Source organism: Jaculus jaculus, chromosome 10 (genome assembly GCF_020740685.1).
Source record: "Jaculus jaculus isolate mJacJac1 chromosome 10, mJacJac1.mat.Y.cur, whole genome shotgun sequence".
Taxonomy (NCBI): Eukaryota; Metazoa; Chordata; class Mammalia; order Rodentia; family Dipodidae; genus Jaculus; species Jaculus jaculus.
Window position 1 is genome coordinate 115319226 of NC_059111.1, and position 15982 is coordinate 115335207.

General features: G+C 45.0%; 1 non-coding gene across 1 annotated transcript; it reads left to right on the top strand.

Annotated features, from left to right (window-relative positions):
- The first annotated feature begins 7652 nt into the window (after positions 1-7652).
- On the top strand, positions 7653-7759 carry LOC123464152. The gene has a single exon (XR_006639393.1). It is a non-coding gene; the product is annotated as a U6 spliceosomal RNA (small nuclear RNA).
- The last annotated feature ends 8223 nt before the right edge of the window (positions 7760-15982 follow it).

Sequence of the window (15982 nt, forward strand, 5' to 3'; positions counted from 1 at the left end):
GGGGAACATGGAAGGGAAGGACAAGACAAGACAGTATGGACTGTGAAAGATCCTAGCATAGAGTCCCAGAGACAAAGACTATTTATTTCCTTCTTTCTTTTCTTTTCCCTTCCTTCCTTTGTTTTTTTTTAATATTTTATTTATTTATTTGAGAGAGAGAATGGGTGTGCCAGGACCTCCAGCCACTGCAAATGAACTCTAGATGCATGCACCAGCTTGTGCACCTGGCTTTACGTGGGTACTGGGGAATCAAACCCAGAGCCTTAGGCTTTTCAGGCAAGCGTCTGAACTACTGAACCATCTCTCTAGCCCTTTCTTTCTTCCTTTTGATGCCCTAACCAAAACATCATAAAATGAGTTTCTGCTTACAAACTGTTGGCACAGCTATGTCTTAAAGTTTAGCATACTTACTGCATATTTATCAAGTGTGCACTGGATGTCAGGATTTGTGCAAGACTGGCCATGCAGCAGTAGTTAGGATGTTCACAGTACCTGCTCCTAGACTCTAGCACGAGGTAGCACCAATGAATGGGAGGATGCAATACAGAATGACAAATGCTAAATGGGACAAGGACAACGTGCCCACAAAGCCATTAGAGGAGCTCCAGCACTGACTTGACATTGTGGCTCGAATATAAAACGTCACCCACAGGCTCATGTGTTTGAGGCCCAGCTGGTGACATGGCTCGGACAGGTTGCAGAACCTTTAAGAGGTAGGGCCTTGCTGGAGAAAGTGGGTCACTGGAGCTGGTGTTAAGAATTGTAGCCTTGCCAGTGAAGGACTCAGGAACCAGAGGAATGCCATGACAGGCTTCAGAGTTACCAGTAGGCCTAAGTTTCTGTTTCCCAGCAAGGTTTAAATAAGAATTTAACAGTTACTGAAAAAAGATCACAAACTTCTTAGGCCATACATTTCTATAGTCATAAGACAAGTTGCTTAAGTTCCTCAAACACACATATCCAATCACAATAAAGGTTACCTAATCTGCTTGAAATTCCCCAAGCCCCCTGCCCACCAGCTCTGCCCCCCAGCATCCTAAGCCTATCAGAAAAATACAAGTGTAGTTACTACTTAAATCTACCAATCATGTAACCATTCCCCTACTTCTTTGTTCAAATCCCTAAAAAAAAAAAAAAAAAAAAAAAAAAAAAAAAAAACCTACCCCCCTGCTAATCAGGACTCTTGTACGGATCCACTGCGTTGGTGAAGTCAAGAGTCCGAGCTTAAGCCCGAAATAAAGCTCCTTGCCTTTGCATACGTGTTTGGTTCTCCTTGGTGGTCACTGGGGGCGCTGAGAACTGGGCATAACACCAGGCATGGCGGCGCACGCCTTTAATCCCAGCACTTGGGAGGCAGAGGTAGGAGAATCACTGTGAGTTCAAGGCCACCCTGAGAATACAGAGTGAATTCCAGGTCAGCCTGGACTACAGCAAGACCCTACCTCGAAAAACCAAAAAAAAGAAGAATTATAGCCTGGCTCCACTTCCTGTTTGCCCTCCTCTTCCCACCCCGCACCTTGCGCTTATACCTAACAATGCTTTTTTTTGCCCATAAGCAGAAATGTGGAGGGCAGAGTACTTCCCGTGTTATTCCTACCATCCTGAGCCCTGCCTCGTCCCTACGCTACTCTCAAATGAACTTCTGGTTAATACCTTTCAGTGCTGGTGAGGGTTTGCGTTTGTACATAAAAAGGATGGCCAGGTGTGGTGGCACACACCTTTAATCCCAGCACTTGGAAGGCAGAAGTAGGAGGATCCCCGTGAGTTCAAGGCCACCTTGAGACTACAGAGTGATTTCCAGGTCAGCCTGAGCTAGAGTGAGACCCTACCTTGAAAAACCAAAATAAATAAATCTTAAAAATAAAATTAAAAGACGGGATGGAAAAAGAAATAACCAAGGCTTTGAGATCATTTATGTCATGGAATTAAGCCCATGGGTGATTGAACAATGAGATCTTCTTTCCTGAATTTAACTAGTTGTGCTGGGCCAAGAAAGAAGAAAAGCACACAGGAACTAAAGGCCCTCTTCAAAAACTGCCTACCCGGCAGCTCTGTGACTCTTAAACCTCCGAGCTGTGGGCAGGACCGATCTGGGTGTTCCCTGTTGCCAAGAGAGTGCAAAGAGAGAGGGGAGGACCAAAAAATTAGAACCCTGTTCCTTTGAAAATATTTGGCATTCTCCTTTAAAAGGAAGGGCCTGTCACTTCACTCAATGGACCTCCCTGCTATCTTGGCAACAGCAGGAGAAAGTGGTCCAAGCAAGAGTTGGTTGGCCAAGTGTGCGAAGTGTGTGCGAGAGAGAGTTGAGAACAGACCAAAACCATAGACTGAAGGAAATTACTAGAGGTCTGAGCACATTCAGAGCAGCTCTACTTTGTTTCAGTGTCCAGTGAGGACAATTACTGGGACTGAAAATCTCGTCCTCCGCACCCTTTCCCTCCTCTCTCCCAAGGCTCCCAGCCCCCAGTCTTGCTCCTCAGTCCCACCACTTCCCTTGCATTTGATTCTGCTGGGTCTCTTGCTGTGTAGTTTCCCACTGGCCAGGCTTTTACCTAAGGCATATCTCAGGTAGACTAGCTTGCTATGACAGATATCATTACAATCCCCTCCCCCAAAAAAATTGTTTTTGGTGCCTGTGTGTTGTAGTGTGGTGTACGTGCTATATGTATGCAGGTGTGTGAACGTAATCACATCGAGTGTCCTCCTCTATGACTCTTCCATCTTATTTCCTCGAGACATAGTCTCTCACAAAACCAGAAGTTCCTCGTTTTTCAGACTGGCTGACCAGTGAGCCACAGAGATCCTTCTGTCTCTGCCCCACCTAGCGCCAGAGTTAGAGGAACACATGGCTATGCCCTTCTTTTCATGTGGGTGCCAAGGAATGAACTCAGGTCCTCATGCTTACACAGCAATGCTCTTACCCACGGAGCCATTTCCCCAGCCCCAAAACACAGGAAGCTTATGTAATGTTCAGCCTTCTTTCCCTGAAACCTTCAGTTTTTGTAAAATCTGGCCCAAACTCTTAGTATGTCATTCATAGTCCTCCGTTATCTTCTGCTGAATTTGCTTCTCAAGCTTTCCTAGCATCGTGGTCCTGGGTATGTCTTACATACCAAGTCCTGCTCTACAAACCCTCTCATTATCCAGCAGCCCAATCTTCCTCACCTACCTCATTCCCATCATCCGTCACAACGAGTGGACGCTCGCTCACGCTTCCAGCTGCCATTCACACACACTCTGGATGGCTTAGTGGTTGAGGTGCTTGTCTGTGAAGCCTAAAGACCCAGGTTTGATTCCCACCCCTCAAAAACTAGAATAAGAAAAATATTCACATGTACTCTGAAACCATTCCACAGAACAGGTTGTGTCCTTCCTCTTGTCAGTTCGAGCTCGAAGTCCGCACGTACTTCTCAGCCTCAGAGATGACATCTGGGCTCGGCACTATAACAAGGCACTTTGCGCTGCCAACTGCATTTCAGATTTGTTTGTGACAGTGTCCTACCCGGTTCATAAGGAGAGCTGAATTACGATAATGTCTCAGCGCAGAGGCATTTTCAGTCCATCATCCCGTTTAATTTTCAGAACACTCCCATGAGATGGGTACTACAAACAGCTCTCATAATCAAACAAGAATACCAAGGCTCATAATTTTACAATTAGCATGGATTAAAATGTAATTGCCTTCAGAGCACCTTCCTCAGGCTGTCTTGAGAAGACCAGAAATCCCGCGTCAGGGCCAGGGAGAGGCTCCAGCCTCGGTCAGTCCCAGGTGAGCCAATCTTTTTAGGGTCTCAAAGGCACTCTTCTACTTGAGACCTGTACCTCTCAATGTTTCCCCCTCCTAGTACAAACACCCATGAGCTCCCATGACGCAGCCACTATATGTACTAGAGCCTGAGGAGTGGCCAACAAAGACTGATTTTGCCAATATACACAGAAACAGGACTCAGGACAGCACATACTGCCAGGGACAGGAGTCCAGGGTTCCTTGCGCTTGCACATTCACACAAGCAGGCTTTTGGATGAGTTCGTTTCCCAAGGCGCTCTCATTTTGGGTGGGTAGAGGGGTTGGAGAACAGGTTTGAGACAAGGTCTTACAATATAGCCATGACTAGTATGGTACTCTGAATAGATGCCCCCCCCCAATAGATTCAGGAGTTTACTAAATCTTAGACTTCCAGCTACCTGGCTGGAGGAAGTGTTACTGGGTGGATCCTGGGGTTCAGCCCTAAGGTGTGGGGGTGGATTTGGAATTTCAGTCTAAAGATAGCCATGATGCCAAATATTTTGCAGTTCACAATCAGATAGGCCCTCTTTGTAAACTTTCTACTGGCCACTTCCGAGTGTATGGGTAACATACCATGATCATCATACTCTCCCACCACCTCCACTTTCCACCTCCCAAATCCATCCTCTCCTGACTCCCTTCTTTCTGACTAGTTCCTCTTTCCCATAGTCCCTCTTGATAAAAAGGTACATTCTTGTTCTGGAGGGATGGCTTAGCGGTTAAGGCATTTGCCTGCAAAGCCAGAGAACCCAGGTTCAATTCCGCAGATCCCACGTTAGCCAGATGCACAGATGTCTGGAGTTTGTCTGCAATGGCTGGAGCCCTGGCATCCCCATTCTCTCTCCCTCTCTATCTATCTCTCTATCTCTCCCCCTCCCTCTTTCTCTGTCAAATAAATAAATAAAAATAAAGAATTTTTTTGAAAAAGGTACATTCTCGGAAGTCAAAGAGCCTGATTTGAAATTCAACCCTGGCTTTATGCATTTGTACCTTGAGAAAACTAGTCAACCTCTGTGCCTCAGTTTCTATCATGATGAAATGCAGGGAATTATATAGAACAAACTCCACAGGCTGGTGTGAAGAACAAAGATAAGTTATGCAGATCCCTTGTAGTTGTGTCTGAACCTGAGTAAATATTAAGTAAGTTATACCAACAACCATTGTGGGTAGTGTTATGATGTTGTCATATGATGCAAGCAGCAAATGTTCAAGGTTGGTATCATCAGTAACTAGTTTTTTTTTTAATTTTTTGTTCATTATTTATTTATTTATTTGAGAGCAACAGACACAGAGAGAAAGGCAGATAGAGAGAGAGAGAGAATGGGCACACCAGGGCTCCCAGCCACTGCAAACGAACTCCAGATGCATGCGCCCCTTTGTGCATCTGGCCAATGTGGGTCCTGGGGAATCGAGCCTCAAACAGGGGTCGTTAGGCTTCACAGGCAAGCACTCAACCACTCAGCCATCTCTCTGGCCCCATCAGTAACTAGTTTTTAATTCACTAACCTATTGAAAAATAAACACAATTTTTTTTCAGTCATTTCAAGCTATCATATTTTTGCCTCAAAAAAGAAGATAACCTCAGTTTTTGAGCTAAGGAGATGGGTTAGTAATTAAAGGCACTTGCTTGCAAAATCTGTTGGCCAGGGTTGATTGTCCAGTACCCCTTGAACTCCTAATGTACCTGCCTCCACTTCCCAAGTGCTGGGATTACATATATGTGCCACTATGCCCAGTTTATGCAGTGCTGGGCATCACAGCCTGGGCTTCATGCATGAACCAACTCAATACCAACTGAGCAATATCCCAAGCCCCAGATTATTTTCTGTAGTGTAAGGAGTAAGGCTGAAGGAGCTTAATTATTGCACCAGTTCAATCTGACCTGTTTAGAACTTTTGGCTGCTCCCTTTCTCTTCTGTTTTTCATAAAGTTGGAACAACTGTTTCATTTCCACTCAGTGATATGAAACTTCAGCTCAATTGACTCAATTTTGATTTTTACATTGGTCTGTTGGGACCCAGTGCAGGAGCCTAGTTCAAAACAGTGGCCTCCTGTCATTTCAGGAACATTGTTTGAGGTCCCCAGGGTTGTTTTAGGAAAAGCTAGTTGTGCAGTGAGAACTAACCTGGGGCACACTGGCTGAGATGAGGCTACAAGGAAGGGTCCAAATCAAATAGAGAACAGCTTTGGTTCTGTTGCACAACCCTGGCCTTTTACTGGACAATAAACAATAAATATCCTAAGGTTTAGCAGGGCATGGTGGCACAAGCTTTAATCCCAGCACTTGGGAGGCAGAGGTAGGAAGATTGCCATGAGTTCAAGGCCACCCTGAGACTACAGAGTGAATTCCAGGTCAGCCTGGGCTACAATGAGACCCTATCTTGAAAACCCAATAATAATAGTAATACTATGATGAACTTATGAATTTAGACATATTTAGTGGATTTTAACTCATTGTAATACTTTTTCTTTCTTTTGTTTTCAAGGTAGGGTCCCACTCTAGCCCAGGCAGACCTGGAATTCACTCTGTATTCCCAGACTGGCCCCAAACTCATAGCAGTCCTCCTACCTCTGCCTTCCAAGTGCTGGGATTAAAGGTGTGCACTATCATGTCCAGCCCAAAGTTTTTTTTCAAATTTTTTCCTCAGAGACAAACTGGTGTGTGTGTGGGTGGGTACGTTGCTGCACCAAAGGAGTGGAGAGGGTAAGACTGGCTCCAGGGATGTTAACGAAAGACCTGTGGAGTCATGGTGGCAGTGGGACTGATAATGACATCTCAGAGGTAGAAATCAGAGGTCTCTGGGCCCTGCTGGATTGACAATGAGGGAAAGAAACATACAACTTGCTGCTGTCACATGTCTGGCCCTAAGCATGCTAAAGGTGTACACTGGTGAATGCAAGGGAAAGTGTTGATCTGGAGCTGGGAAGATAGCAGACCTGGGCCCATACTCATTCCTTTTTAGTGGCCCAAGTGACCCTCCCTTACATTTGGAAGGGGCAGGCTCACCACAGGTGATCCAGCTCCATTTCTGACAGGGAGGGAAAAATACCAACTGTTCTATAGCTGCACCATGAGCCTCCTCTTCCCAGTCCCCTGCACTATTGGTTCCCAAGGTATTGGCAGGCCTCTCAGCTTTAGTTATTCAATACCATTGTCCCCAAAGCTTTGCCTGTACTTGTCAGAATTTATGTCCCAGTTTGGATAATCTGGGTACCTTAGTCATCATCCAGAGCCACACGTCCTGCAGCCGGCTTGAGTGACAGCCTGTGGACACATGGAAATTCAGTCAACAAATAAACATGGGGCCCATCAAAATTCACATGAGATCCCAATAAACCAGAGTCCCTTTGGTCTACAACTCTCCAGAAAAAAGAAGACCAAAGCTCTCATAAAAACTAGCTTTAGGACTGGAGGGATGGCTTGACAGTTAAGGTGCTTGCCTGTAAAGCCAAAAGACCCAGGTTCTATTCCCCAGGACCCATGTAAGTCACTCTCAAGTAAATCCATAAACAGAAAATGTTAATAAAAGATACCTGAGCCAGGACACCTGGCACAGAGGCTTTTAAAAAGAAAAGAAAAGAAAAGAAAAACTAGCTTTAGAAATGGAATAAGAAGTAATGAAGAAAATGATCCAATCTGAGTTGAACTTCCAAGGGGAGCTGGTAGGCCTTAAAGGACGTTAAGCAGAAAGGCATGGCATATGCAAAGAGATGGGGGAAATGCTCATGTCCTGTCAGAGGAACCCTTCATTCCAAAAAAGATGTTGAAGGGAGGTAACAACTAAGGTTTCACTGAGGTAGATTCTAGAATCTACTCCCTGCCCCATATTCACTGCTGAATTTCTCTTTTAAAATGTAAACATCTGTGCTCGCTTCGGCAGCACATATACTAAAATTGGAACAATACAGAGAAGATTAGCATGGCCCCTGCGCAAGGATGACACGCAAATTCGTGAAGCGTTCCATATTTTTGCGTGCCCATTCTCTCTCCCTCTATCTGTCTTTCTCTCTGTGTCTGTCACTCTCAAATAAATAAATAAATAAAATTATTTTTAAAAAATCATATAAAATGTAAACATCTCCCCAGCACTTGGGAGGCAGAGGTAGGAGGATTGCCATGAGTTCGAGGCCACCCTGAGACTACATAGTGAATTCCAGGTCAGCCTGGGCTAGAGTGAGACCCTACCTCGAAAAAAAACAGAAAAAAATAAGTAAATAAATAAATACAAACATCTCTCATAAGGTCAAAGGACACATAACGTGCACAGAAATCATAAATGGTTATTTCTTCAGCCAAGAAATGAAGATGCAGGGTGCAGGGTATGGGAAAGAAAATAGGTTTCTTTTCTTTTCTTTTTTAACTTTGGAAAACTGACAGAGGTGCCAAAGGTATAATGACTACTGCAGGAGAGAAATTAAATTTCTGAAGCAGGAAACTGTAGAAGTTTAGGCAGCTGGAGGGCACGCAGAGGAAAAAGCCCTGCAGTGTGGTTAGGAGGCATGCTGAGGAGAAACCTTGAAGTGTGGTGATAAGGAATTCTGAGGAGAAAGCCTGCAGTGTGGTGATGAGGCACCCTGAGGAGAATGCCCTGCAGTGTGGTTAGGAGGAATGCTGAGGAGAAACCTTGCAGTATGGTGATGACCTGAGAAAGCCTCTGACTGAAACACCCTAAAGAGAAAGCCCTGCAGTGTGGTGACTGGAAACACCCTAAAGAGAAAGCCCTGCAGTGTGGTGACTGGAAACACCCTGAGGAGAAAGTCCTTCAATGTGGTGATGAGGCATTCTCAGGAGAAATCCTGAAGTGTGAGGGTGAGGCATCATGAGGAGAAACCCTGCCATGTGGTGACTGGAGGCATCCTGAGGAGAAAGCCCTGAACTGTGGTGGTGAGCCATCCTGAGGAGAAAACCCTGCCATGTGGTGACTGGAAAAGTCCTGAGGAGAAAGTCCTGGAGTGTGGTGATGACGCATCCTGAGAAGAAACCCTGTAGCGTGGTGACTGGTGGCATTCTGAGGAGAAAGCCCTGCTGTGTGGTGACTGGAGACATCCTGAGGAGAAAGCCCTGCATGTGGTGATGAGGCATTCTGAGGAGAAACCTTGCAGTATGGTGACTAAATTCTCTTCCTGCTCATTCTGCTTGAGGCTACCAGGCTGTGTTGCAGACTAGGCAGTACTCCTAGCAATTCTATCACAATAGTTGGAGAGACCTGGTGCATGGCATAGTGGTAGGTCATAGCCAAGTCTGCATCCAGGCCTGCTTCAATTCCTGGCACTCCTAAGTGCAGGTAATTCAAAATGTTCCTATGACTTTTCCTGGAGAGACTATTCATACCTGAAGGAGAAGGTACCAAAAGGTCAAAGAAGGATTCTATCCAAGTCTACTTTGTTGAAGCAATGAGTTTACTGAGGTGACAGTCACAGACAGCTATACCATCAGGAAGTCCTCTGGGCACCTTATGGGCAGATACACCACTGAAGAGTCCCACCCCAGTCAACTGTTACCTCGATATAACTGTAGGAGGGGTGTGGTCTCATGAGGATTTCATTGGGGCTCCTGACCTCTGTGAGCCCCATCAGCCTTGTGAGCCATCCCTACCCCATAAGGGAATATTTTTTTCTTTTTGATGTGTGTCTGAGATATGTGATATGTGTGTACCCACACGTGTACATGATATATGTGTGTGTCATACATGCACCCATACGCATGTGCATGGAGACCAGAAGAAGACATCAGGTGTTCTCCTGTTGCTCTTCCACCTTATCTTCTGAGACAGTCTCTCACTGAACCTGGAGCTCCCATTCTTCAGGTGGACTTGCTGACCAGCAAGCACCAGTGATCCTCCTGTTTCCACACCCCTCAGCACTGGGGGTTACAGACATGTGCAGATATACCCAGCTCTTTACTTGAATGCTGGGGAGCAAACCCAGGTCCTCATGCTTATATAGTCAGGGCCCTTACCTGCTGAGCCATCTCCTTCAACCTATGAGGGTCTCATGTAGCACATGCTGCCCTGATTAAAGACAGCCAGAGAAAACAGCTACAAGGCAAACTTCTCATATTTTTTCTGGAAGTTCTGGGAATCAAACCCATGGCCTTGTGAATGCTAAAGACCAGCACTTTGCCACTGTGCTACACCTTGAACCCCTTAACATTCTTTGTATGGGTAAATGTGTTCTTGCAATGGAGTATAGCATGAACTTTTGAAACTCAGTCCACAGTTTGGTAAGTGCATGCACATGTGCACACAGTACTGAGCAACTAGGCAAATCCTCTACCCCAAGTATCTTTTAAAAAAAATATATTTATTTATTTATACCAACCTAGATGTCCCTCAACTGATGAGTGGATAATGAAGATGCGGCACATTTATACAATGGAGTTCTACTCAGCGGTAAAGAAAAATGAAGTTATGAAATTTGCAGACAAATGGATGGACCTGGAAAGGATTATACTAAGTGAGGTAACCCAGGCCCAGAGAGCCAAGTGCCACATGTTCTCTCTCATATGTGAATCCTAGCTACAGATGATTGGGCTTCTGCATGAGAATGAAAATACTTAGTAGCAGAGGCCAGTAAGTTAAAAAGGAGACATAAAGGGAAGAGAAAGGAAGGGAGGAGGGTACTGAACAGGTTGATATTGTATATATGTAAGTACAATGATTGAGATGGGGAGGTAATATGATGGAGAATGGAATTTCAAAGGGGAAAGTGGGGGGGGAGGGAATTACCATGGGATATTTTTTTATAATCATGGAAAATGCTAATAAAAATTAAAAATATTTATTTATTTATTTATTTATTTATTTATTTATTTATTTATTTATAATGGGAATGGGTGTACCAGGACTTCCTGACACTACAAATGAACTTCAGACATATGCACCACTTTGAGCATCTGGCTTAATGTGAGTACTGGGAAAACAAACCCAGGCCATCAGGCACTGTAAGCAAACACCGTTAGCCACTGAGCCAGCTCTCAGCCAAGTCCTCTACCTTGAGTATCTTAAGCACTCACTAGTGGCTGTGTTCAATGCTGCTTCGTGTAGGTGACGTCACTTGACCCCCACAGTAGCTCTGTGAGATTGGCACTACTATTTCTCTCAGTTTATAGATAGAGGTGTAGACTTAGAAATGAATGTGTAAGATTCAAATGTAGCAACCAGATGTCTCTTCAACCTATCTCTAGACATAATGTGGATTGGCTGTGCTCAGTGGTGGCCACGTTTTACAATGTTTTCTATTTTTATTTTTTATTTGAGAGAGAGAATTGGCACAGCAGGGCCTCAGCCACTGCAATCAAACTCTAGATGTGTGTGCCACCTAGTGGGCATGTGCAATCTTGTGCTTGCCTCACCTTTGTGCACCTGGGCATTGTGGCATCTGGAGAGAGATTGAACATGGGTTCTTAGGCTTCATAGGCAAGTGCTTTAGCTGCTAAGCCAGCCATCTCTCCAGCCCAGAAACCCAGCAAGATGATTCTGGGCGTGTTTGTGGGAGGCAATGGGAGTTGTACTGAGAAGCAAGGGCTTTGAGCTACAGAGATGGGGATTCATGTGCAATGTCTGCTGAGTATCCCAGGACATGCCTCTCACTTGCTGAAATCTGCCACATTCATCTACCAGCCAGTGGGGAAAGTCAACTTTACAGAAAACAATAACAACTCAGTAATGCAGACTTACGTGTGTGTGGTTCCAAACAGTAATAACAACTCAGTAATGCAGACTTACGTGTGTGTGGTTCCAAACAGTAATAACAACTCAGTAATGCAGACTTACGTGTGTGTGGTTCCAAACAGTATCCAGTCAGTGCAGCAGCCTCTTTGTGTGCCCCTGCACTGAGCAGAAGTTCAGGCCCAAAGTGAACATTTGGGAATATGCAATAGATAACAAAAAAGTGTGGATAGGCAGGCGTGGTATTTTCTGCATGTAATCCCAGTACTCAGGAGGCTGAGGCAGGAGAATCACCAAGAGCTTAAGGCTATCCTAGGCTATAGTATAAGGTCCTATCTCAAAAAAGAGGGAGTAGGGTGGCGCACACCTTTTATCCCAGCACACAGGATGCAGAGGTAGGAGGATCACTGTAAGTTTGAGGCCACCCTGAGACTATATAGTGAATTCCAGGTCAGCCTGGGCTAGAGTGAGACCCTACCTCGAAAACCAAAAAGTAAAACAAATCCCTATGAGGTTGACCTTATCATCAGTTCTTCAATGAGGGATCCAACCTCAGAGAGATTAAGAAATTGCCCCAAGATCACAAACAGCAAGCAACAGAACTGGAATTTAAACAGGTCCCTCTCACCCCCAACTTTCTAAAACTAATGCATTTCATACACATAAGTCAGTTAAACTGTTAACTTTCTCTAGAGATTCTTTGCCATTTAAGATTTCATTTTGGCACTTGAAAAATGGTAGAAGTCCTTTGACCTGAGGTCCCAGCTACATGGGCGTCTGAGGGCAGGAAGATCACTTGAGTCCAGGAGTTCAAGGTTAGTCTGGGCAAGACCCTGCCCCTAGAAATAAAAATAAATAACCAAAAATGTTCCAATCAGCTGTAAGGACCCAGAGTCAACCCCAAGCAGGATGGGGTCAGGAAGAGGGTCATCAGTTTGAGCAGGAACCAGTCTTCAAATTGTCGTCATGTACTGCTAAAAAAGCTTTTGCATGTCCACTGTATATCCACATGTAAAGGCATATACCACACGTGCACATATATAATTACGTATACTAATGCAGCAATATTGTTCTAAAACACATGCAAGAGAGAAAACGTAAACAAATGCAATAAATACTATGTTGAAGTAATTCTCATTGGATGTCACATCTTAATGGAACCAAAACATCTTTTACTTTGTGGTCTTGTTTCATGTAAGATCATTATTTCAGTGAAGCCATTATTCAGAAGCTGGGGGAATTGGATTCTGTTTGCTTCTCTACATGTTTTCATTAGGGCAACTGTGGCATCACTGGAGGAGACACCTCAGCAAAGTGGGGAATCGATGGCTCGTTGCTGCATGCCAAGGCTCTTTGAAGCACATGTGTGCAGTGTCTGTGACGTGCCCTGCAGTTCAGTGAGGTGCCCGTGTGCAGTGCCTGTGAAGCCCCTTGGCCCAGTGCCCATAACTACTGCACTGCCAATGCGCTGGAAGCGGTGAATGTGAGGGGAATGATTTCAGCTCCTTAGAGCATGGGTTTGTCTTCACTTTCCATCATTGGCACATCAATCTGTTAAAATCATCAACAGAGGGGCTGGAGAGATGGCTCAGTGGTTAAATGCTCTTGCTTGAAAACTGATGGCCTGGGTTCAATTCCCCCATAACCACATAAAGCCAGAAACACAAAGTGGCGGGCTGAGCACACTGACCACTGTTATGCTTTCTTTGTTATTATTGTGAATGACCCCAGGAATTTTAGGGTTAGCTATCCAAATTGTTCAGTTGATATTTATTTACTTACTTAAAACAGGAAGGATAGAGAGGAAGAGGCAAATAATATGGGTGTGCCAGGGCCTCTAGCCATTGCAAATGACCTCCAGACACATGCATCATCTTGTGTATCTGGCTTATGTGGGTCCTGGGTACTTAAACCTGGGTCCTTAGGCTTCACAGGTAAGTGTCTTAACTGCTAAGGCATCTTCTCTCCAGCACTCTGTTGGTCTTTACATGGGGACTTAGGGGTCGATACACCACCTACTTGGGGAGATACTCACACTGACCTGCCAACTTGACTCCCCTTTCAAGGTCAACCTGTGCAACACATAGCAAGCAAGTGCCAAGCACGCCAGGGCTACACAAGATCCTACCTCTAACAGAATAAAAACTGGATGTAGTGGTGCATGCCTTTAATCCCAGCCCCTGGGAGGCAGAGGTAGGAGGATCACTGTGAGTTGGAGGCCAGCCTGAGACTACATAGTGAATTCCAAGTCAGCCTGGGTTAGAGACCTTATCTCAAAAGCCATTGCTCCAGCCCTCCACCTTTCTTAAAAAAAAAATTTTTGCCAGCCCCTATTTGGGTTTTTTTGAGGCAGGGTTTCATATAACCAGGGCTGGCCTCAAACTCATTGAGGATGACCTCGAACTCTTGACCCTCCTGCCTGTGTGTCCTGGGTGCTGGGAGCAGATGACAATCCTGAAAACCCATGAAAATGTATCAGGACATCCTGGAGAAATGGCTGCCTCCAGGTCTGGGGCAGAAAATGTACAAAATATGCCTCCAACAGATAGACCATGAGAAAGCAAAGGAGCCATCAACATGCAGGACTGAAGGATCACCCGAAAGAGGCCCCAGCACCCATGTGTCCTAGTCAGTTCCAGGTGAAGGGAGGAAAGGATTTACTTCGAGCTTAAAGAGCTAGGTGAATTCCCACCCATGGTGAAAAGGGCTGGCTCCCTTTCACAGCTCCAACCAGAGAAATGACCCAACAGCCAGCAAACACCAAACAGCAGCAAGCATGGTTCCCGCCAGAACACACGCCTGCTCTTGGCCACTCCTTTGGGCTAGACTCAGATCCCCTCAAACACACCTTTCGTCTGGACCCCAGGATCCACCCCCAGTGATACCTCCCAAGTTACAAGCTTAATAAAACACTTGCATCAGGACTGGAGCAGCGGGTTAGTGGTTAAGGCCCTTGCCAGCAAAGCCAAAGGACCCAGGTTTGATTCCCCAGTACCCACATAAAGCCAGATGCACAAGGTGGTACATGCATCTGGAGTTACTTTGCAGTTTCTAGAGGCCCTAACAAGCCCATTCTCTCTCTCCCTCTCTCTCTTTCTCTATCTATCTCTCTATATATATCCTCTCAAATAAATAAATATTGAAAAGTTAATTTTAAGAGCCAGGCATAGTAGTGCACGCCTTTAATCCCAGCACTAGGGAGGCAGAGGTAGGAAGATCACCATGAGTTCGAGGCCACCCTGAGAATGCAGAGTGAATTCCAGGTCAGCCTGAGCTAGAGTGAGACCCTACCTCAAAAAACAAAAAACAGGGCTGGAGAGATGGCTTAGCGGTTAAGTGCTTGCCTGTGAAGTCTAAGGACCCCGGTTCAAGGCTCGATTCCCCAGGACCCACGTTAGCCAGATGTACAAGGGGCCCACGTGTCTGGAGTCCGTTTGCAGTGGCTGGAGGCTCTTCCACGCCCATACTCTCTCTCTCTCTATCTGCCTCTTTCTCTCTCTGTCTGTCGCTCTCAAATAAATAAATAAAAATAAACAAAAAAAAAAACAAGCAAGCAAGCAAACAAACAATATATATATATATATATATATATATATATATATATATATTGCAATGGGCTAAAGAGATGGCTTGGCAGTTAAAGCATTTGTCTGCAAAGCCAAAAGACATAGGTTCGGACCTACATAAAGCCAGATGCACAAGGTGGCACATGCATCTGGAATTTGTTTGCAGTGGCTAGAAGCCCTTATGTGCCCATTCTCTCTCTCCCTTTCAAATAAATAAGTAAATAGATGAAATATTTTTTTTAAAAAAATATTACAATGAAGCCTGGCTTGGTGGGGCATGCCTTTAATCCCAGCATTTGAGAGGTAGAGATAGGAGCATTGCTGTGAGTTCAAGACCATGTTGGGACTACAGAGCAAGTTCCAGGAAAGCCTGCGTTAGAGTAAGACCTTACCTCAGAAAGAAAAGAAAAGAAAGTATTGCAATGAAATACAATCCAGTAAATATTCCTAAATTCATAAGTTTACCATAGCATTTTTTGTCTTTTGTGTTTTGTTTGTTTGTTTTCCCAAGCTAGGGTCTCACTCTAGCTCAGGCTGACCTGGAATTCACTATGCAGTCTCAGGGTGGCCTCAAACTCATGGCAATCCTCCTACCTCTGCCTCCCAAGCACCGGGATTAAAGGTGTACACCACCACGCCCAGCAACAGCATTTTTAAATTGATTCTGTTAGTAATTTTTCTTGTTGATGTGACCAAATGCCTGACAAGACACAATTTAAGAGAGGCAAGATTCATTTTGGCTTATAGTTTGGTTTGAGGGGACATAATCCATTATGGTGGGGAGTGGAGCATTATGTAATGGTTTGTATTGCCAACTTGACAGAACCTAGGATCACCTGTGAGAGATTGTGTACACGAGGGGCTAAAATCGCCTGAGTTCCTCTCCCAGACCCATGTAGAAAGGTGGGCACAGCCACACATGTTGACCCCAGTCCTGTGGGGAACAGAGACCAGAGAAT